This window comes from Aquarana catesbeiana, linkage group LG03 (genome assembly GCF_042186555.1).
Source record: "Aquarana catesbeiana isolate 2022-GZ linkage group LG03, ASM4218655v1, whole genome shotgun sequence".
NCBI lineage: Eukaryota > Metazoa > Chordata > Amphibia > Anura > Ranidae > Aquarana > Aquarana catesbeiana.
The window spans coordinates 374273517-374298597 of NC_133326.1; the positions used below are offsets into that span (position 1 = coordinate 374273517).

Consider the following 25081-nt stretch of genomic DNA (forward strand, 5'->3'; position numbering starts at 1 on the left):
TTAATCCCACCCCTCCTAGTCCCAAACCCCCAATCCTAACCTTAATCCCACCCCACCTAGTCCCTAACCCCCAATCCTAACCATAATCCCACCCCTCCTAGTGCCAAACCCCCAACCATAACCTTAATCCCACCCCTCCTAGTCCCTAACCCCCAATCCTAACCATAATCCCACCCCTCCTAGTCCCAAACCCCCAACCATAACCTTAACCTCCCTGGCGGTATTCCCGAGTGTGGCTCGGGGTTAAAATTCAGTACCATTAGCGGTAACCCCGAGCCACACTCGGGATCGCATTGCAGGATCCTGGGGCGGCTTTACTTACCTTGTCCCCGGGATCCTGCGATGTCACCCGCAGTGTCCGAGGACTCCGTCCTCCTCCGAAGCCTCTCCGTGCCAGGCTCCGTTCCCTGCGAGCGGCGCGACGCACGGGGGCGGAGCCTGGCGGCAAATTAAAAAAAAAGTAAAAATCATAACACATACAGTACTGTAATCTTACAGATTACAGTACTGTATGAAATGATTTCACATCCCTTTTGTCCCCAGTGCTTTGGCCCATGCCCTGCATGCAGTTTTACATGATATACACTGTTCTTTCTGCCTGGAAACTGGAGATTGTCCATAGCAACCAAAAAGTGTCCCTTTACGTCAAAAGTGGCTTTAGACCAGCTAGAAAACAGCGATAGTAAATTAGAACACTTGCAGAATTGAGCGATAGTGAATTGTGGGGAAATTTATTTTATCACTATTTTTTTTTTTTTTTTTAATTATTTATTTTTTTTTATTATATTATAATTTATGTTTTTGTGTTTCAAACTTTATCATACCCGGGATATCTACTAGACTCTGGTTTGGACAGATTTAAGTGTGTTATTGTTAAGATTTACAGACCTACAATATAAAACGCCAAATTTCCATGCAAAATAATTGTACCGCTTTCAGCACCTAAAATCCGAAATAATCATACCGCCAGGTAGGTTAATCCCACCCCTCCTAGTCCCTAACCCCCAATCCTAACCATAATCCCACCCCTCCTAGTCCCAAACCCCCAACCATAACCTTAATCCCACCCCTCCTAGTCCTAAACCCCCAACCATAACCTTAATCCCACCCCCCTAGTCCCTAACCCCCAATCCTAACCATAATCCCACCCCTCCTAGTCCCAAACCCCCAACCATAACCTTAATCCCACCCCTCCTAGTCCCTAACCCCCAATCCTAACCATAATCCCACCCCTCCTAGTCCCAAACCCCCAACCACAACCTTAATCCCACCCCTCCTAGTCCCAAACCGCCAATCCTAACCTTAATCCCACCCCACCTAGTCCCAAACCCCCAATCCTAACCCTAATCCCACCCCTCCTAGTCCCTAACCCCCAATCCCAACCCTAATCCTACCCCTCCTGGTCCCTAACCACCAATCCTAACCATAATCCCACCCCTCCTAGTCCCAATCACCTACCTAATCCCATCATCGTACAAGTGACTTTAATCTCGTTATAAAATATGGCACATAACTTTATTATGTAATGTAGTAATTTTATTATTGACTCACGAAACATATGAACAATTTAATTTGTTATAACATGTAACAGAAGCAAATAGATACATGGCTTAATAAACATACATCGAAGTATTTAGTCGGAATACATTGAAGGTTTAGATCATGTTTTCTTGCGAACTCAGTGCACCAGCCGGACTCATAAAATAGTCAGCAAAAGCCTCTCTAATTGTGAATCCCACTATTGGTCCACGTACATGCAGAAAATCGGCAGGTTCAATATTGTGTGACAGAGTATCCTCAAAATTTACTCCATCTCTCTCTCTCACCACATTATGTAGTATACACGCAGCCTTAATAACCTTACATGCGTTTTCAACATTAAGGTTTATTGGTTTAAGAAATATTTGCCACTTGTTCGCCAGTATACCGAAAGCGCATTCTACAAGTCTACGTGCCCGACACAGCCTGTAATTGAAGATCCTCTTTCGTGTGTGTAGATTTTTCAGCAAATAAGGTTTCATGAGATGTTCGTGAATAGCGAAAGCATCGTCGGCTACAAACACAAATGACGTTTCAGGTCCCTCTGTTCCGGGCAGTGGTCGGTTATCTGGTAAATCAAATTCATTACAGGCAAGACGTTTTCCGAATTTACTATGCTGGAAAACAGCGGAGTCTGCATTGCTGCTAAATGATCCGATATCAACATAAATTTATAGTCAGCATCGACAACTGCCATTAAAACAACAGAAAAATACTTTTTATAATTGTAGTACTGGCTTCCACTATGACATGGTTTTATTAGCCTAATATGCTTTCCATCAATAGCTCCTAAACAGTTTGGAAAATTGGTCTTGTTCAAAAATCGCTGTGCAACATCTTCCCATTTAGCCTTGTTTGGAATTGGCATGACTGTACTTCGCAGATCCCAGATTCCATCACATGTTTGCTTCACAATTTCGCTTATGGTGGATATCTCAACGCGAAATTCATATTGCAGCGATGAGTATGTGTTTCCGGTTGCAAGATATCTGTAAAATAAAAAATTTAATTTATCTTTCAGTAAAAATGATCAAGCAGCGATGGAAAACATTAAGAGACAACTTTAAAAGAGAATTAACCAGACAACAACAAATCAGAAGTGGATCCAGCGGGAAACATGGGAGAATGTACTGTCACTACTACGAATTAGAATTCTTAAAACCAGTGATGCAGGACAGACAGTAAGTAGTAACATTTTTCATAAAATCATTGTATAGAAATAATAGCAATAATCATGTAGCACTGTCTAATCATTTATATTTTAATCAGAACAGAAAGCAATTTCAACAGTGAGAGTGAGGCAGAGGAGCTTGCTCCGGAAAACACAACTAATGAACCTCAAATTTCAGAAGAGGAAAATGATGAGGAGGATATCAGAGAAACAACATCGGAGCCACCACGAAAATCAACGTCAAGATCCAAACCTAAAAAACCCCAGCAAACGCAGAAATTCATCGATGTTGTCCGAAACCTTATTGACAGCCAAAAAACGGAAAACCACGAAATCTCAGCTTTCACGAAAAGTTTAATTCCTCAGATTGCATTGGTGAAACAGGAATACCAATGTGATCTTCGCATTGAGCTCATGAAAGTTATAAAATCTTTCCAACAAAAATCAAATACCCAAACCTCAGAAAACCCAAACCCACAACAATATCTTCATTATGGGAATCCGTGGGAAGAATCATCATATCGCCCCCCGTCTTATAATTCTCCATGTGGGCCAAACATTATGTCCATGACCCCCCAATTTAATAAAAGATTCCATGCAGGCCAATACGACATGCCCCTAATTATTATCGCCCAATTCAAGCTCCTCCTCCTCCTACTCCTCCTAACACAGCTAGAGAGGATTCGCACCCTCACCCCTCATTTTATCAAGATCTCTAATTATATTCTTGAAATCATTATTAAAGTATTATTTTTTATGCATCTGTTGTGCAATTTATACAAATAAATGCTAGTTTTTTCAAACAAACAATTGTAGTTTTTTTATGGTTTAAGAATAAATGCATGGAATCATAACATAACTTACCTCAGCGTTATAAGTAAGCGTTCGCATGGTGATATTGCAACTCTGCAATTAGTATCCCGTCTCAACAACACAGGTGTCAGCAAATCAAGAAGATAGTCAAATCTATGGAAAGAAAAAAATTTGTTGCTATAAATCACAGCTAGTAGGAGTTTGTGACATTGTTATTTGGAGTTTGGGACATTGGAAGGGTGGGATTAAGGCTAGGATTGAGGATTAGGGACTAGGAGGGGAGGGATTAGGGTTAGGATTGGGGGTTTGGGACTAGGTGGGGTGGGATTAAGGTTAGGATTGGGGGTTTGGGACTAGGAGGGGTGGGATTAAGGTTAGGATTGGGGGTTTGGGACTAGGTGGGGTGGGATTAAGGTTATGGTTGGGGGTTTGGGACTAGGAGGGGTGGGATTAAGGTTATGGTTGGGGGTTTGGGACTAGGTGGGGTGGGATTAAGGTTAGGATTGGGGGTTTGGGACTAGGAGGGGTGGGATTAAGGTTAGGATTGGGGGTTTGGGACTAGGAGGGGTGGGATTAAGGTTAGGATTGGGGGTTTGGGACTAGGTGGGGTGGGATTAAGGTTAGGATTGGGGGTTTGGGACTAAGTGGGGAGGGATTAGGGTTAGGATTGGGGGTTTGGGACTAGGGGGGTGGGATTAAGGTTAGGATTGGGGGTTTGGGACTAGGTGGGGTGGGATTAAGGTTATGGTTGGGGGTTTGGGACTAGGAGGGGTGGGATTAAGGTTGTGGTTGGGGGTTTGGGACTAGGTGGGGTGGGATTAAGGTTAGGATTGGGGGTTTGGGACTAGGTGGGGTGGGATTAAGGTTATGGTTGGGGGTTTGGGACTAGGAGGGGTGGGATTAAGGTTATGGTTGGGGGTTTGGGACTAGGTGGGGTGGGATTAAGGTTAGGAGTGTGCACAGGAAGTGCACAGGATGTGATGTAAGGGGGACGGGTTTGCTGACGCGAACGCTACAAAAAGGCTACAAAAACGCATGGGCGTTAGCGCTATTTTTAACGCTAACGAGGTAAAAACACGGTAAAAACGCGGTAATAACGCTCATCGTTTTTACCGCGGTTTTGCAACGCCTCAGTGTGAAAGGGGCCTTACTCTGACTTTAATATTTATTAAATAGTATAATGAAAGCTCCCCCCTCCTTGATTGCACACACATGGTGCTGGGAGGGACTAGCGATTGGCCCCTGGAGATAAATAATGGAAGCAGGTGGGATGGTTTTTCCATGAGGATACTGAGAAGCAACATTTTGACTCACAGCTCTTGATTCATGGTGGGTTGTGTTTTGGCTGCTTATATCTAGTCTTTGCCAGGGCTTTTTTTCTCAGAGAATAGGTGCAGGAACTCAACCATGCCCGCCACACTCACATACCTGCCAAATGGCATCAAATAGTAGCTCTTCCCTCTGCATACAACTCCCTCCCTCCACTGCCCTCATTTTCTCTCCCCTCTTTAAAAGCTCCACTATCTGTCATATATCTTACCTTTGTTGCAATATTAAGCTGAAACACCTATCCGGCCATAGTACCTCCCAGCATACTATACTATACTACAGTCACTTGCAAGGGAGATTATGCAGTAGGAGCATCAACAACTGGTCACCAGGGAAAAAATGGAAACCACAGAGGGTGCAGCCCACCACGCACCCTCTCCTGCCCATGACTGCACTGAACCCTGAGCACCTGTTCTGTATCTCCCTTGTCCCTGTCCGGCACTCAGTGGGATCTGCACAGGAGTTCTGACCTGTGGAAGCTACTGGGAGATAAGCTATCACTTGGTAACACTGAAGTCCAGCTTCTGCATTTACAAGTGATAGTGGTGAGCAGGGAGCAGAAGACCTGATCCAGAGGTGGTGGAACTGAGTTCCCCCTAGTTCCTGCTGAAAAAAAGCCCTGGTCTTTGCATTTGGTTTTGGATGCTTGGTGGTCTATTCCTTTCACTGGTATATTCCTTTAACTTTGGACTAGACTCAGAATTGGGTGCTTTTTTTCTTTCATACCACCAGGTGTAGTTTTTTTGTACCTTTCACAAACTCATCATGTTTTTTTTTTTCTAATTAATGCTAGATTGTAATCAGTGCTGCACTTTTTGCACTTTATTTTTGTTGTTTATCAGGTATTCTGACTTTAAAATCTATTTAATAGTATAATGAAAGCTCTTGGTGATTTACGCTTTGGCTGCCCATATTTGTAGTGATCTAGTCTATTAATGTATATTGGGTGATATGATAATTAATAAGTAGGTATTATTATATAATGATGATGATGTAAGTACTCTTCCGCAGCAACCCAATTCTTCCAGAGAGATGCACTTTATTGACTTCCAACACAGCACAAAGTCCAAAGTCCACAGATGACAAAGAAATCCGACAGAGGAAATATAATTCAGAGACCCATATTATTCAGTCTTCCCAGCCATGTACAGACAAGCCCTTCCCTACACACAGACAAGCCTAACTTCCACACACAAGCCTCACTCTTACAAACCTATAGACTGAATGCCGTGTTATATTCACCAGGCATTGAATGGCTGAGCAATTTGATTGGCCTTTCAATTCAGGACTTTAGTCTTTCAAACAGACAACAACTCCCAGCCGTGAACAGTTGCAGTTATAAACCGCCCCAATTTGCACTCCCGCATATCAACATCAACAAGTCCTCTTTAGATATATGTAATTAGATTAGATTAACATACCACCTGAATACCCTTTGAAATGTTCAAATAGACTTGCATATGATTAACACATCAAAGAGTCTTCAGCTTGTTCCCTTGCTATGTTAAAATTCAGTTGGACAAATCAACCATTCGGTCAACATTGACTGCATGTGTACATACACACAACAATGTCCCACATAAATCGGTGAACATATTACAACATATACCCCCACTTGGGTCGGTTCTAACTACTAGAACTGACCCATAAATCAAACAACAAAACATATCAGTATGATTTAAGGCACTGGATGCTTTACAATGGCTCATATAAAATATGAAGTTGAAACTGGTTACATCTCTCTTCGCCAGCCTCTAAAATATCCCCATGAAACAGTTATTAGATAATATAACTTTTAGACCATGACTGGAAAAGGATTTGGTAAACATCAATGGCCCATATAGCTGTTAGGCCTTATTATATCACATCAAGATCTTTAATATTGCGCAAAGACGAGCTGATGTCACAGTCCATTCTTCGGTCGGACTTCATCACATCTCTCACCATCTCACTGAAAGTAAACTTGGTATGCTCTGGGAACTCCAATCCACAAGTCCAGGATTCTCTCATCTCCAGGCTCAAGCTTTTCATTTTTAAAGATGCTTTTACGCAAACACTCTACTTTCATCTTTATAGTAAGAAGAACTATCAATGTACCAGCACTCACTTTCAAGGTCAAAAGGTTTGGATATGGCAGTAAAAACTGTGCTTCAAACTATTTTCTTGCACTTGACATTCATGAGTCCATTTTTGTTGATTGCCAGTCACAATTTGCTTTTGTAATTTGCTGTAGGCCGACCCCTCATTGTCTTCAATAAAGCAGTTACTTGGATCATTCAGTCCACAATTACACTTGAACGGTATACCAACATATACATATAGATATACCCCCACACGATGGTTCAGATAGAATCAGCTTGACATCAGTGTTTATCAGATCTTCTATCCAGACAAAGCGGCAGTGGAAATTCTTGCCAGTATCTTCACCATGAAAGGTAGAAAGGTCTCTTTCATCCATATATGTCATAGCCTTTAGCATATTATAAACAACTGAATCAACAAATTTCAAATCATGACTAGAGTGATGAATTTCACTCACCCCTCTTATAAATTTAGGAAAACCACCCAACATACTAAAATTTATGCTATGCCAAGCCATTGTGCAGCATCTCACCTTAGATGTCAAATATATTGATCAATACGCATTATGTAATATGTACAGTTGTCATGAAAATTATTTTAGGTTTAAATGCTTCTCTTAGGTTTTAAGATAAAGTTCAAGAAATAAAACATAAAGAAAATAAAAAAATGAAAAGCAAAATATATCAGGAAAAGGAAGAAAAATTAAAAATTAGGGCGTTGAAGAAAAAAGAAAAAAAAAAAGGTCCATTGCTTGATGAATTTCGAGAGAGTCCATGAATGCTTTATAATTCCTTGTTGTCTTTTCAGCATTTCTCCCATAATTCTCCCTCACCAGCCAGCAATTTCAGACTGTGCTTCTGCTATTCACCGTCATTTAAATGTCAATATCTGAAAGACAAAAAAACTCTCCAACAAAACTAATTAGCAAGGTCCTTAAACATTGTTTGAAGTTAAAACAAAACACTATTTACAGTTTACAGTTTGAAGCTAATTCACCCCTACTGCTAGAGAAGTGTCATCTGCATTCAAAAACAGATCTGGAGAATGTACATCTTGTACATTCATGACACCCTGTACCCCCTTCAACTGCTGTAATAATTTATCACGTTCCCCTCTCATCTTGTCATACTCAATTTTCAGCTGGTCATATTTATGTTTTAACTGAGAGAACGGTATCCAAGTCTTTGACCTTTTCTTATTATTATTTTGGTCAGCTCTGTTTTTCATATTAATATCACCTATGTTTGACCCGGAGTGTCCTCTCTGGGTGTTATCATAGGATATTATCTTCTGATCTTTATGTTCAGTATTTGTCCTAAACAATGTGGCTAAATCAATTTTGACAGCCTGCTCATTTGACTTTCTCCATAAATGGTCTGCTCTCAACAATATGTCTTTTAAATCATGAGGATTTGGGGTAACTAATAAAATATTTTGTTTGATATCTTCATGCAAAGCATCTAGAAACATACTCATATGTATCGAGCCCCCACGCTCGAATGCAAGATTATTACCGACCAATAATTCCATAATAGTTGCTATCCTGTGTGACAATTCATAGGGAGATTCATTTTGCATTTGTTGGATCTTTCCATGAATAGTAACATCAGAACGTACACCATACAAAACACATAATAATTCCAGTAATATGTCCCTTGTCCTCAGAGGCTGAATACAGATTTGTTTAATTCTCATCCAAAGACCACTTCCTACAGAATGTTGCAAAACTCTTTCTAAGTCAGATGGGTTGAGATTGTACATATCTCTGACTTGCTGCACGTCACAAAACCATTTTAAAAATCTGTTTAAATCATGGTATGGAACCATTCCTATTTCTTTAAGAATTGCGTCTAATAATTTTGGTTTCAATGGCTTCATTACAAGCTGAACTTCACCTGTATTATTATTATTGTTATAAACTGTGGTAGTCACAGTGGGGGCAGCTGGTAATGAATTATCAGATTCAATAGGAGGTTCTGTTTGCTGCAGATTGCTGAATCCAAGATTTGATGCATATCTGCATTCCTGAGATCTCTTCTCTAATTCCATAATTCTTAATTTTAATCTCTCGTTTTCCTCTGATAATTCATCACAATGTTTAGATTTCTCAAGTAAAGCTTCTCCAATCGTAACCGCATGCAATTTTAAATTTACTGTCTCAGTGTCTGATTGGTTTTGTAACCTCTCACAAACATTGTTGCTATTATCAACTGCCTTCTGTAACTGGGTAATTTCCTCAACCTTATAATTCAAAGAACTTTCCATTGTTAAACAGCAAGATAACAAGCCCTGTATAATACAACCTTTTCTTTTACTTTCTGAAATTTTGCTATCAAAAACATTTTTCTCTAAAAATTCCTTCATCATCGTCCACGTCTGCTTACATTTTTCTGGAATTTCATAAGGACCGCCATGGCGCTTAATACATTTTAATACCCATCTGTTAACTTTATCAGAACTGACACTGGCTTCACACTGAGTAAGCATTTTGACTATATTACTAATAATTAAAAAAAAAAGGAAATATTTTACTCACCGCATTAGTTACTCCTTCAGATTCCAGTTCAGGTCTTCTGGTACACGACACAGTCCTTTTTTTTTTGTTGTTTCCGGTCTCCAGAGAATAATTCTGGGGTTCCCAACTTGTTTAAATTTGTAGATCAGACTCTCTTATGTCACAACCAGACATTCCAGACATTAGAGTCACAGCACAGCTCTTGGTTCTTCATCAGACTTCTGTCCACCTCACAGGATTGTTGTCACCACCGACTTCCGTTACTAAGTCCGAAAATGCTCTTCTGGTCACTTCACGGCACCAAATGTAGTGATTTAGTATATAATTAATATTATATTGGGTTATTATAGATGATTAATAAGTAGGTATTATTATATAATGATGATGATGTAAGTACTCTTCCGCAGCAACCCAATTCTTCCAGAGAGATGCACTTTATTGACTTCCAACACAGCACAAAGTCCAAAGTCCACAGATGACAAAGAAATCCGACAGAGGAAATATAATTCAGAGACCCATATTATTCAGTCTTCCCAGCCATGTACAGACAAGCCCTTCCCTACACACAGACAAGCCTAACTTCCACACACAAGCCTCACTCTTACAAACCTATAGACTGAATGCCGTGTTATATTCACCAGGCATTGAATGGCTGAGCAATTTGATTGGCCTTTCAATTCAGGACTTTAGTCTTTCAAACAGACAACAACTCCCAGCCGTGAACAGTTGCAGTTATAAACCGCCCCAATTTGCACTCCCGCATATCAACATCAACAAGTCCTCTTTAGATATATGTAATTAGATTAGATTAACATACCACCTGAATACCCTTTGAAATGTTCAAATAGACTTGCATATGATTAACACATCAAAGAGTCTTCAGCTTGTTCCCTTGCTATGTTAAAATTCAGTTGGACAAATCAACCATTCGGTCAACATTGACTGCATGTGTACATACACACAACAATGTCCCACATAAATCGGTGAACATATTACAACAATATTATGTTTTTATATTCAGCTCTGTGCACTTGGTGGTCTATTTCTTTTTACTGGCACACTTTTTTCTGTGGACTGAACTTTGAGACTTGGGTGCCTTTCCCTTCCTTATACCACTAGGTGCAGCTTTTTGCACCTTTCACACACTCACTACTTTATATGTTCTGCCCTATTCACTGCTATATTGCAACCAGCATTGCACATTATTTGTGTTGCTTATTACCCATGTTGATTTTGTTTTTATTATTAATTTATCAGTATAATGCATACTTAAACTTCTTTCTATAGCAACTATTTTGGACGCAATAATGGATTGCCTACCCATGTTGAATCTGCTTTCTGTTTGTCCCCTTGAGTTCTCACCGAGTCACCATTCCACCGCATCCCAGGTGAGACTCCCCTGGCAATTGCCATTAGGAAATATTTTCATATTTATTCTTAGCTGATTTGTAAGTATTAGAACCCCTTTGGCGGCTTTTAAGGTTGGAATTACTCTATGTATTATGAGATACCATTAGATATTCTACATGCCTGATGGTTTATCTTTTAGATACTATAAATGCATCTACTCCTGTGGAAGTGAAGAGTCACGAAACGCGTTTTTGGAAGCAATTTTTGTTTTAATCATGTATTGACAGTTGGAGTGTATACGGTCAACATTTTATCATGTATGAAATGCAATAATATGGCTTATTTACTAATCAGCTTGTTACCATTTTATCGTCCTTTTGTATGCAATATTTATTTATTTATTAAACAACCAATGTTTGAAACTAGTTATTCATTGGTTGTATGTGTTGTGCCTCACTTAAGGTCCCAGGACAAATAAATTGGTTGGTATATAGCTTTCCTATACTCACTGTATCTTGAGTGGACAATTTACTAACTGAATTTATATTCTCACACAATGGGCCTATTTTTCTGAAGTGTGAAAGCAGGTTAGGGAATCTGTCTGAACTACATACAACCAATTGCATTTAGGAGAAAACAGAGCTTCTCTTTAACATGATTATATGCCACTTCACCTCATTTCACACTCTAGTAATGTAAACTTAATGTCCCACAAAACCTAGGGCATTTCAATTTATGATATATATGGCTATATTTGTAAACGAGCGATGGAGAGAATGGGAAAGAAAAGGACTAAACTTGCTTTTAAACCTGAAATGATGAAAAATAAAATCATAATATACCAAACAAGTGTATTTGAAACTCCCCCCATGGTTTGTTGATATGTCCTACATAAAATATCTCATAAAACTTTTATATTGCTTTCATCTGGCTTTTTATATACATAGGTGATCTGCCTAGTAACAGTGAATAATGAATCTTACTCACAGACTACTGATGACTGTATAGCTGCTAGTTCATCTAAGGTCACTGCTGTGACATGACCATTCATTTTTGGTTTTATTCTGCTTCAGTAAAATGCTTCAGGACCCTTACATAGAATGTGTTTACATTAATCTAGCGCAGGCCATAAATCTGAACCTTCCTGGCATTGGCACATTCATAAATCACTTCTCTTGGAGCAGTTTTGCTGTGCACTACCTTTTACATCATGACAGAACTGGTGCAACCTTTAGTTTAACAGAGAAGACAGAGCAAAGTATTTGCTGAGTTTATCAAGTGCATCTAAAACAAGTTTATTTTCAACTGACTAAAAGTGTTACACAATGAAAAAAGTGTGCCACGATTAACAGGGAGAAATCCTGAAGAAGTACATTTTTAGGAGACATATCAAGTCATTTTTCAGAGTCATTTTCTGTATATGTAAGACTAAAGCAACATTTGGGGTCGATTTACTAAAGACAAATAGTCTGTGCACTTCAAGTACACTGCAAGTGCAGTTGCTCTAGATCTGAAGGGAAGATGCAAGGAAACAAAAAGACTGCATTTTTGCTTGCACATGATTGGATGATATAAATACCTCATTTCAGAGCTTCCCCTCAGATCTAGCGCAACTGCACTTGCAGTGCACAGTATATTTGCCTTTAGTAAATCAACCTCATTGTCTTTTGTTTTCTTCCTATAATATATGATGTGAAGCTGTCAACAAAACAAATAGATGCAATTACCTATACAAAAAAGTTAGACAGACAATTTTCCACAATCCAAATTTCCTTCCCTTAAAGTTCATGATCAAAAAAAGATCATCAACACTTCCAATATGTGTTCTTTAAATCACTATAATTTACAAAAAGTAGAAAAACAACCAGCAATTTTCTTGTTCCATGTGTTGCTCCACAGCCAAACACTCTATATATTACCAGCTTCCAAACAAACAGCATCCAGTTCATATTACTTCTGTTACAGAACTTAAAATAAAACTGACTGTTAATCATACATACTACAATGTAAGCTGAACAGTGTTGCTATTTTGCATTCTTCAAACTACATTAAAAACTCTTAGAAAGGTGACATGTATCTGCTTTTTAAACACTCTTTTATCCTTGGCCATGACATATTCACACATCTCACTGATGGAGGTCACCTGGCCTTAGGGTTCAAATGTACTGGGTATTACACCTGCCTGGTGAATAATATATTCAATAATAATAGAAATATAAGCATAAGATAAACAATAAGAGTTAGTTAAGGGCCATATCATTTATTAAATTGAGGAAGGATCAGATGATGAATCACGTGTAAATGCAAGCTTTAGAAGATACCTGCAGCCAATAGATCTTTGGAGATAGACTGTTGAATCCTAGGGCTTCCAGACATGATTGCTGTGCAAATAAACTTTAAGTAAGAAAGACTTCCAATGAATAAATATTTTACACCCCCAAAAAATGTAAAGTATGTCCATCGTCCTATTTTTCAGGGTGAATCAGTATTTACCTAAATGTGGTTGTCAGCTTTATTTGATCTTATTACCAGCAGCCTCAGCATGTATACAACCCAAAAAAATGTTATTCTACTGTGAAATATTATAGGGCGCTGAATTACCTGTCAACAGCAGAGATGCAGTCACAATGAACTTAACTTGGAAATATCAAAATAGGATCTCAAGATTCTCTAAATCAGGGATATGCAATTAGCAGACCTCCAGCTGTTTCAGAACTACAAGTCCCATGAGGCATAGCAAGACTCTGACAGCCACAAGCATGACACCCAGAGGCAGAGGCATGATGGAACTTGTAGTTTTGCAACAGCTGGAGGTCCACTAATTGCATATCCCTGCTCTAAATGTATAAGTCAAGTTGTTCTTAGATGTTGCCAACCTAACTGCATTGTACACCCATGCCTACTAAAGAGACTTTGGTTGTAACAAAAATGTCTCTACCTTATTTACTATTTAAAAATTACAAAACTTGCTGCGTATGTTGATGGCCAACATTTGCAGCTCTAAAACCTATTGTAAAGTAAATGTTATATCACAAGTCAAGACTGAATATCCACTATGAGTCTCATCAAGCCACTTTTATTATCTGTGCCCTATTACCATAGTATCAGGGTTCTAGATTATTCATGAACATGTGTTCATATATAATAATATGGAAATTTGAGGTGTTGCAGCACTTTATCTACAATTCATGTAATCCATTTAGACATCAAATATGAGTGTTCTTTTGTTACATTGATGATCTTATCTTCATAGTACATCCAGAATAATCACTGCTGGTTTTCCTGACCATTCTGAACTGCAATTCTTTAAATCTTACATTTACTGGAGAACAGTTAACAGAGATACAGAGCCTTGCAAAAGTATTCACCCCCCTTGGCTTTTTTACCTATTTTGTTACATTACAGCCTTTAGTTCAATGTTTTTTTTAATATGAATTATATGTGATGGATCAGAACACAATAGTCTAAGTTGGTGAAGTAAAATTAGAAAAATATATACATAAAACTATTTTTCATAAATAAACTGATAACTGGCATGTGCGTATGTATTCACCCCTTTGTTATGAAGCCCATAAAAAGCTCTGGTGCAACCAATTACCTTCAGAAGTCACATAATTAGTGAAATTATGTCCATGTGTGCAATCTAAGTGTCACATGAGCTGTCATTACATATACACACCTTTTTGAAAGGCCCCAGAGGCTGCAACACCTAAGCAAGAGGCACCACTAACCAAACACTGCCATGAAGACCAAGGAACTCTCCAAACAAGTAAGGGACAATGTTGTTGAGAAGTACAAGTCAGGGTTAGGTTATAAAAAATATCCAAATATTTGATGATCCCAGGAGCACCATCAAATCTATCATAACCAAATGGAAAGAACATGGCACAACAGCAAAGCTGCCAAGAGATGACCGCACACCAAAACTCATGGACTGGGCAAGGAGGGCATTAATCAGAGCGGCAGCACAGAGACCTAAGGTAACCGTGTAGGAGCTGCAGAGTTCCACAGCAGAGACTGGAGTATCTATACATAGGATGACAATAAGCCGTATCATGCTGTGGGGATGTTTTTCAGCAGTTGGGACTGGAAAACTGGTCAGAGTTGAGGGAAAGATGGATGGTGCTAAATACAGGGATATTCTTGAGCAAAACCTGTACCAATCTGTGTGTGATTTGAGGCTAGGACAGAGGTTCATCTTCCAGCAGGACAATGACCTCAAACACACTGCTAAAGCAACACTTGAGTGGTTTAAGGGAAAAAATGTAAATGTGTTGGAATGGCCTAGTCAAATCCTAGACCTCAATCCAATAGAAAATCTGTGGTCAGACTTAAAGATTGCTGTTCACAAGCACAAACCATCCAACTTGAAGCAGCTGGAGCAATTTTTCAAGGAGGAATGGGCAAAAATCCCAGTTTTAAGATGTGACAAGCTCATAGAGATTTATCCAAAGCGACTTGGAGCTGTGATAGCCGCAAAAGGTGGCTCTACAAAGTATTGACTTTAGGGGGTGAATAGTTATGCACATTGACTTTTTCTGTTATTTTGTCCTATTTGTTGTTTTCTTCACAATTAAAAAAAAAAAAATCTTCAAAGTTGTGGGAATGTTCTGTAAATTAAATGATGCAAATCCTCAAACGATCCATGTTTATTCCAGGTTGTGAGGCAACAAGACACAAAAAATGACAAGGGGGTGAATACTTTTGCAAGGCACTGTGTATTTTTTAGACTTGACCCTGATAGGATCAATTCAAGATAAAATTGTAAAGATGAGATCTTATAGGAAACCCATATCAAATAACTCTTTATTGCATCCTTCCAGTTGCAATCCACAGCATATTAGTATAGCTATCCTGAGGGGCCAGTTCATAAGAATAAAATGCAACTGCTCTACTCTTGAGGATTTGGATGCAGAAGTCAAAAATATGGATCTTAGATTCCAGGATCATGGATAAGTGCATTATCTCTAGCTATTTACCTATTTTGCATGGTGGTCTTGGCTACAAGAAGTCAAATATGTAGTCAGGAAAGCTTGGACCTTAGGCAACATTATTTCTTCCAGTCTATTCACTTCAGAAAGATCAGGTTGGACTTGGTTACACACAACCATTTTTTTCAAATGTAATGTGTCTCAGTGTTCCTACTGCCAAAATACAGGGGACACACATATAGTCAGGTCATGTTCCAATGGCAGTTCTTATGAGATAAGACAACTTGTGAACCGCCAGAACAAGGCGGTTGTTTGACAGACTGCGGGATCATATTTCTAATGTCTGAACCGACAAAGACACCACTATAGCCAGATACTTCGAGTCACAACATTATTCAGATACATGAACACTCAGAATTCAGGTCATAGAAAAGGTAGATTGTCCCATTAGAGGGGGAGGTTGTTTCTCTCGTCTATGTAAAAGTGGTATATAACTCACTATTATGAATGAAAATATTTCCTTCCCCCCATGTTTCTTTCTTTTATGAACAAAACTATTTTTAGTTCACAGTCCCTTTTTTGGAAATATAATTTTTGACTTTTTATCCGCTTCGGTTTCTTGCATTTTTTTTCTCAGTATTATATACAGTATCTCACAAAAGTGAGTACACCCCTCACATTTTTGTAAATATTTTATTATATCTCTCTCATACTGGTCACTGGAAGTTCAACATGGCACCTCATGGCAAAGAACTCTCTGAGGATCTGAAAAAAAGAATTGTTGCTCTGCTTAAAGCTGGCCTAGGCTATAAGAAGATTGGGAAGACCTTGAAACTGAGCTGCAGCACGGTGGCCAAGACCATACAGCGGTTTAACAGGACAGGTTGCACTCAGAACAGGCCCCCCTATGGTCGATTAAAGAAGTTGAGTGCACATGCTCAGCATCATATCCAGAGGTTGTCTTTGGGAAATAGACATATGAGTGCTGCCAGCATTGCTGCAGAGGTTGAATGTGTGGGGTGTTAGCCTGTCAGTGCTCAGACCATACGCCGCACACTGCATCAAATTGGTCTGCATGGCTGTCATCCCAGAAGGAAGCCTCTTCTAAAGATGATGCACAAGAAACCCGGCAAACAGTTTGCTGAAGACAAGCGGACTAAGGAAATGGATTACTGGAACCATGTCCTGTGGTCTGATGAGACCATGATAAACTTGTTTGGTTCAGATGGGTTCAAGCGTGTGTGGTGGCAACCAGGTAAGGAATACAAAGACAAGTGTGTCTTGCCTACAGTCAACCATGGTGGTGGGAGTGTCATGGTCTGGGGCTGCATGAGTGCTGCTGGCACTGGGGAGCTACAGTTTATTGAGTGAACCATGAATGCCAACATGTACTGTGACATACTGAAGCAGAGCATGATCCCCTCCCTTCAGAGACTGGTCCGCAGGGCAGTATTCCAACATGATAACGACCCCAAACACACCTCCAAGATGACCACTGCCTTGCCAAAGAAGCTGAGGGTAAAGGTGATGGACTGGCCAAGCATGTCTCCAGACCTAAACCCTATTGAGCATCTGTGGGGCATCCTCAAACAGAAGCTGGAGGAGCACAAGCTCTCTCTCAGTGATGTTGTCATGGAGGGGTGGAAGAGGACTCCAGTGGCAACCTGTGAAGCTCTGGTGAACTCCATGCCCAAGAGGGTTAAAGCAGTGCTGGAAAATAATGGTGGCCACACAAAATATGGACACTTTGGGCCCAATTTGGGCATTTTCACTTAGGGGTGTACTCACTTTTTTTTTGCCAGCGGTTTAGACATTAATGGCTGTGTGTTGAGTTATTTTGAAGGGACAGCAAATTTACACTGTTATACAAGCTGTACACTCACTACTTTACATTGTAGCAAAGTGTCATTTATTCAGTGTTGTCACATGAAAAGAGAATAAAATATTTACAAAAATGTGAGGGGTGTACTCCCTTTTGTGAGATACTGGTGATTATTTACTAAAGGAAAATCCACTTTGCACTGCAAGTGCACTTGGAAGTGCAGTTGCTGTAGATCCGAGGGGGACATGCAAGGAAAATAAAAAAAAAAAGATTTTTTCTTCTCCTGGCAGCGCACCGCTTCAGTGTGAAAGCCCTCGGGCTTTCACACTGAACAAACAGCGGAGGCTGTTTAGGGGCGGTTTGCAGGCGCTATTTTTAGCGCAATAACGCATGGAAACCGCCCCAGTGTGAAAGGGGCCTATGAGGAATTCAAGGCTAAGATTGTTCATATTCCCCTCTACCTGTTGAGCTAGTGGTGTGCGGTGTCTCTCATCTGCTAATTTTTCATTGTATTCTGGATCAAGCAAAAGACAGCATGCAGCCTTACATTGTTGTGAAACTCCAGATTATTTACCAGCAGAGCACCTTGAGCAGCACTATAAGTGGCTACAATGTTTCATGAGTATGTATGTTCCTAAAGGCTTCTTGGAAAGCTACCAATTGAAAGGTTGATTTATAGTTGATTTAGCCTAGGTTCACATTGCTGCGGGTTAGAAATCGTACAAGTTCAGCTGAACTTGCATGATTTCTAACCCGGCAATGCAGTCCGACTTCAGCGGCGATTTGACAGTCATCTGTGTGGGTTCCTGCACAGATCTCTATACAAATCGCACCCTAAAGTCGCCAAAAGTAGTACAGGAACTCCTTTTAGGAAATGGTGCAGCACCGCAAATTCCACGTCGCACCGATTCCTATGGTGCTATTGCCGGCAATAGCCGCCGATTTGGCATACAATTTGACATGTCAAATTGCATGTCAAATCCTACCAATGTGAACCTAGGCTTAAAGCTCAACTGAAGTTGTATACCTTTTACTGTATTTCTTTATAGTCCTGTATTCCTAAGTGTTATACTTTTTGTTTGGAAATACTTTCAGATACATTTTTGTTCAGTGAATATTTTGTTTCCTGCTCTCACACTCCATTCCTCTGTGCTGGCAATGCTGCATAACAATCCTCCACCAAGCAAAGTGCCTACTCACCTCTGTGTAAATAAACAATGAGCTAATATCGCCTCACAACTGGTCAAGCGACTCTACTCCTCGTTTCCTCGTTAATGGGATTAATGGATCTCGTCCTCACAGAGCTCCGTGTGTATAGGAAACAGGCTGATATCTCCTCATTACCCCAACAGACAGCTCTGATCCTCCTCTCCTCTTTAGTCTGATATATGATCCCATGCTCACAACTCTCCTCGGATTATATGTATAATGAAGTAGAAGGGACAAACATAGTACGGAAAATGTATTGCCAAACCACTCTAAAAATCATGCTTACAAGAATAATCAAGAAAAATACTTGTATATATTAAACAGATCCAGCTCACTAACTCACTAGGTGAGACTCCGGTGAACGTCACAGAACACTATGCCTCTCCTAAACGCATGTCCCCACGTGATAGGTTTCCTCAGTAGGTGGAGCTTAGAGCCTCTGAGTCTCAGAGGCTCTAAGCTCCAAAAGTAGTTCCTGCACTACTTTTGGTGACTTTGGGGGCGATTTCAATAGACATGAACTTACATAGTCTCTCAAATCGTCCTCGAAGTCAGACTGAAATGCCGGTTTTAAATTGTGCGAGTTTAACTGAACTCGCACGATTTCAAACCTGCATTCAGTGTGAACCTAGGCTCACACGCAGTTCTTTTAATGAATGATAATTACTACACAGTCATTTTATGGTGCCCCCACACTGGCAATTATAACCAAGCCTGGGCACAGTTCACCCCTTGGTCCAATTCCTTTGAATAGTATAAACTCCAAACTGTGCCTGGAAAGGGGGGCTTCAGGCACATTTCACTTGTGGTCTGGTATGGTTCGCTTCAGTGTGAGTGCAAAGCATGCCTCATCACAGAACTCTCCATAGACCGCTATGCACAGAAGCAGGGATCACTGTGGTCTGGTTGGCAGATATAGTGATGTAAGTGTGCCAAGGAATACTTGGTTATAGCCCAGCGTGAATGCAAAACAGTGGGGGAGTGAGAAGGAGGAACAATGGAACTCAGGATTGGTTCAGTTCAGCTATGCCCAGTGTAAGTGACACTCTGCACCACTACTATAACAGAAAAGGGGAGGTAGGACTATGAATATGAAGGTTGTGAATACAATATCTGTCACGGATTCCTGTCACACTGCACTTAAGTGTTTCCGTCAGTACACTGCTTCCTCCAGTCTGGACCTTCAGATATCAAATATTATAGCCATATATTGTAACCAAGAACCAGACGTGACTAGCTTAGTTACAGACTGAACATGAAACAGTTTATTGAAACACAGGTACACAGAGGTAACACTCGGGACAATCCCCCCCTTTGCAATCAGGGTGGGGTAAACTGTCCAATCAGCAGGGAGAGCTGTTGGAGGAATTCGGAATCCCCCCCCCCCCCCCCCCCCACAGCAAATACACATCATTTTTCTCACAAGGCAGACAGACACAATATAACAATGAAATACAGCCACGCCCCAAATGACCCAGCAAACAGTCTACAACAGTATGAGACTATATATATATATATATATATATATATATATATATATAGCCCAAAGTGGCTCGCAGACAGACACAATAAAACAATGGAATACAGCCACACCCAAATGATCCAGCAAACAATCCACAACAGTTAACAGTATGAGGTATTATACAATATATAAATACACACACCCACACAACATTCCAGTGTGGTTTTACAGTGAGTCCAATCAAAACAGATCAGACTGGGGTTCTCAGTCACCCTGTGCCCCTAATAGACACAGGGTAACTTAGACATAGGAGGTACATGGGGAGCTAAAGCAAGGGTTTCCCAACCTCTCCAAGGGATTCTGGGTTCCATCAGCCCCCCGCCCAAAGTGACTCCTATCACAATATTTATCTATGTGCATATCAATTTCTAAGACTTCAAATAGGCTTTAAATGTAGGTAGGTAAAAAAATATGAATACATTGTGAGAGCTGTAAAGTGTTATTTCAATTCAATGACTTGTCAGGAACAGTGGAGAAATATTTTAAAGAACTGAAAACAAGCTTTAAATATTCCCACTGGTCTGTAATGTAGAAGAATGTGAAAGTGCTTATAGATGACTACTATACATGTATGGCTTAAAAAAAAAAAAAATCTATCCAGCTCACAACTGAACTCCAGACTGATACAAAAACACACAACTACTTATGTATTAATTAATAATCAATAAATGTATTTGAAATACTTAAATCTGTCTGTTCTATAATTTATATCTTTATTTTAGCTCCCTGTTACACCTCTGCTGTAGCACTTAGATAGGGATGATCAGAAACATTGTCATTTAAGACCTTTTACATTGCCATGTACTTTCAGTTTAACACCGTAAATATGCTTTCAGGAGGTTGGAGCACAGGTCATTCCTTGCTTTTCTAAGCTACATTGCTCAAAGTAGAAGTCCACCCTAACACTAAAATCTCTAAATCTACTGGCAACCCCAATCTAAGACTAACCTACTGTATCTATCCCTGTAAAGAAGAAATCACTCTACATACCTTTTTTGAAGCTGATCCGGTCCAGTCTCCAGTGACGGAAGCTCTGCAGAGGGGACAGCCTACAACGGGAAATAAATGGGACGTGACGTCACCCATAGAGTTTCAATGGGGCTTCCTCCTCTGCACCTGCCTCCACAGCCAAGCCACCGCTGACAGCTCAGCGTGAGACAGGACCGGAGCGGCTTCAAAAAAGTATGTATAGACATATCTTCTTTGCAGGGCTAGATAGGTTAGTCTTAGATCGTGGATGCCTGTAGATTTACAGATTTTAGTGATAGGGTAGACTTCTATTTTAATTGTCATAGAGGTCAAAGATTTGAATTTCTGTCTGGCAGGGTTTTTTCTAGACATTTGGCTTTAATTGTCAAGATGTACATATATATTCACTCATATTTTGTCTTTCAGCATTTCTATGGGCTAGCTCTTTGGGAACCATGGCTGATACGCTTTAAGACCTTCTCCATAGAATTTTCTTCTTGGTGAAAGAGGTAGGTCTTCAAGTGTTTCGTCAACCCTTCCCAATCTCTGAGCTTAGAAACAGCATTAAGAATGTTATAACCAGGTACATAGCCAATTTGTACACACATACTGGGGAGAATTTAAACGGGAAGCAATTAACCAACCAGCATGTCTTGAATGTGGGTGGGAACTGGAGAAACTAAAGGAAACCATGCAAGCACTGGAAGATCGTTTAAACTTCATGCAGACATTGTTCTGACTGGGATTCAGACCAAGGACTCCTGTACTGCCCAATTGTCAACATATCTGAATTTAATAAAAATATACTTGAGAATTGCCTCATGCAAGGAGCAACCTACATTATAATATTCACAAGGCATCCCTTCTTTATTTCCTTCACAGATGAGAGATAGCTTCAGGATGTTAATATGTACTCATAAGGCTTCTCTAATGAAATATTCTGTTTATATACTTCCCCTGATGCAGTCAGGTATTAAGCAGAATATAAATATATCAAAAGAATCTTCGAGACAAAGGCTTCAATAAAATTTGGCAGCTGTTCTGGCATACACATGGAAGTTAAAAGAATATCTGTGGGAGATAATCATAGCAAGTTATCACAAACGAGAAATAAAGTGGCTTAAAGCATGACTTACAGTAATTGGCCACATTGAAATGACTCTCCTCTAAACATGAATCAATATATAAAGTAATCTCGTCTGCCTGTCTATGGCATGAATATCCACTATTGTCTCATCTAAGTTTTTTTTTTTTTTTTTTACACTAGAGGGAAAAAAATCACTACTGAGTTTTAATGGCCTTTTCAATTTGCCCTGAACATGCATCTGTGAATGTTTTTTTTTTGTTTTTTTTTTAACGAGTATTGTAGAAGAAAAAATGTTTTTTCTTTTCAATCTAATTTTATTGGTATTTTTCATACAATTTTATTAAACAAGAGATATTTCAACATACTGCAATTAAGTGGAAAAACATATTACACTTTAAAAATGTACATTGCATGAAACATATAACACATACATACATACAAAAACCCTACAAAAACCCTTGCCCAAATAATGGCCTTGATTAATTAAGGTACTATTGAGATAAGTCCATTAATATACACGCTTATATATTAGAAAAAGAGAAAAAAAATAGAATAAGACGGACTACCAGACTACTCAGGTTGTTGGACCCTTGTAGAGAATTACAATATTAGATCTCCCTTACCCAAACAAGATTAAAGTCAATGAATACCTACCCCCTTCCACTTCTACAAGGCTGTAGGACACACCACAAACAAAAAAGAAAAGAGAAAAGAAAACACAACTAAGGAAAAAAGAAAAACTAATGCAATCAGGAATAGGCACTTATACATACCGACAACACCAAGTTCGTCTTGACTCTAGACCTGATTTATATGTTACAGCCGCCCCATGTATATATGTCTCATTTCAGAGGATTCCCTGAACAATTTCCAAGGAAGCAAATTTGACAGCATTGTTCATAGGTGTCCAATTCACGTGACAAGAGCGTCTCCATCATCATAATATAGTCCATCTCCATAACCCACTCAATCAAAGGTGGGGCATGGGCCAGTCGCCAGTGGTGTGGTATAACTGCTCTTGCTGCTGTCAGCTAATAAGGCCTTTTTTTAATTCTTTTATAAGAGTCAGGTAAGATAGATAGCAAAGTAGTTTGTGGCGTATTGGGGACTATCATCCCAGTGGCACGAATATGGAGCTGAAGAATCACACCCCAAAAATCATGGACATTCCCACTAGATGTGTAATAACGAACCCTTAGCGGCATGAAAACGCCAACATAGGTCTCAAACATTTGGATATATCCGCTGAAGCAACGTCGGACATCTATACCAACAGGAGAGAAGCTTAAAATTCATCTCATGTGCCCTAATTGATAATGACATGCAGTGAGTGAGGGTAAACGCCTTTTCCCATTCCTCTGGTTTAATTTGAACATTCAAATCTGATGTCCACTTATCTGTATATTCCGGAAGATGTGGCTGGGATTTCAAAATAAGAGCCCTAGATACTGTAGAAAGAATATGGTCTGGTACAGTATCCTGTAAAAGAAGAGATTCAAAGGTATCCGGTTCTCTATTAAATACATCTTTTGAAGAAAAGGAGGATACAAAGGACTATAATTGCCTATATTCCAGGCAATGTGTAATTGATTGCTGCTGTGTAGCAACCAGACTTGACAACAATGGAAGAGTTCCCTGGTAAAGAATTTGAGATATTCAGCAGCTTGTCTTCCTATTCCATGACAAGAAGCAGCTCCGCGCCACTGCTGGAGGAAACCGTGGATTACCGAACAAGGGAGCCATTGGTCCCACTTTGGGTGAAAGTCCCAATTGGATTTGTAATTTATCCCAAACATGCACAAAATGTGCTGTGAGGAAAGGTAAAGCAGAGAGTGGGCCACGGACAGAGATGTTTAACCAGGGAAGCACCTGGAGATCGAAAGGATCAATGCTCAATCTGAACCCATTGTTTAAGGTGAAGGTGATTGAACCAATTCACTAACCGGGTCAAAATCGCTGCAGCATGGTAATAGTATAGGTCTGGTGCCCCTACCCTACCCTACCCTTTGCTTTAGGGGGAGATACAACTCTCCTTTGTAATCTAGGTTTCTTACATCCCCAAATAAACCTTGTAAAAGCAGATTGTAAAGTAGCAAAAAAAAAAAGGGGAGCCACAATGGGTATGGTTTGAAAGAGATAAAGAAAACACGGTACTACTGTTTCCCTGAAAATAAGATCTACCCCCATAATAACACCTACCTAGATTTTCGAGAAGGGCTGCAATATAAGCCCTACCCCGAAAATAAGCCCTAGTTGAAAGTGATTGGAAAAAGGTAGAATCCACTGTCCTATAGTAGTACACAATTCAAAAAGTGTGTGCCTCTGCAATACAATCATATCACATACCCTTGGTACAGCGGTGCTCAGCTGATCTTTTCTCCTGGCTGTCAGCGGGGATCTTGGCCCCCCTCCCTCTGCAGGCACTCAGCTCCGCTGCTCTCCTCATCTCCCCGGTGTCAGTGGGGGAACTTGGCCCCCCGCCCTCTTCAGGCACTCAGCTCTGCTGCTCTCTTCATCTCACAGGTGTCAGTGGGGTATCTTGGCCCCCCTCCCTCTTCAGGCACTCAGATCTGCTGTTCTCGTCTCCCGGGTGTCAGTGGGGGATCTCGGTCCCCCTCCCTCTGCAGTGCTTGGAGTTGTGGAAGACAACTCAGGTAGGCCATGGAGGTGCTTGCACAATTTTATTACAGAAACACACACCCTCCACATTACACAATCCTGTAATATTGAGGATTCCAGCAT

General features: G+C 40.0%; 1 long non-coding RNA gene across 1 annotated transcript; it reads right to left on the minus strand.

Moving 5' to 3' along the window:
- Positions 1–1747: 1747 nt before the first annotated feature.
- On the minus strand, positions 1748–18844 carry LOC141134565 (uncharacterized). Its single transcript, XR_012243206.1, has 3 exons — positions 18753–18844; positions 3575–3676; positions 1748–2528 (listed from the first exon to the last, which is right to left on the minus strand). It is a non-coding gene; the product is annotated as an uncharacterized lncRNA (long non-coding RNA).
- Between the last annotated feature and the right edge of the window lie 6237 nt (positions 18845–25081).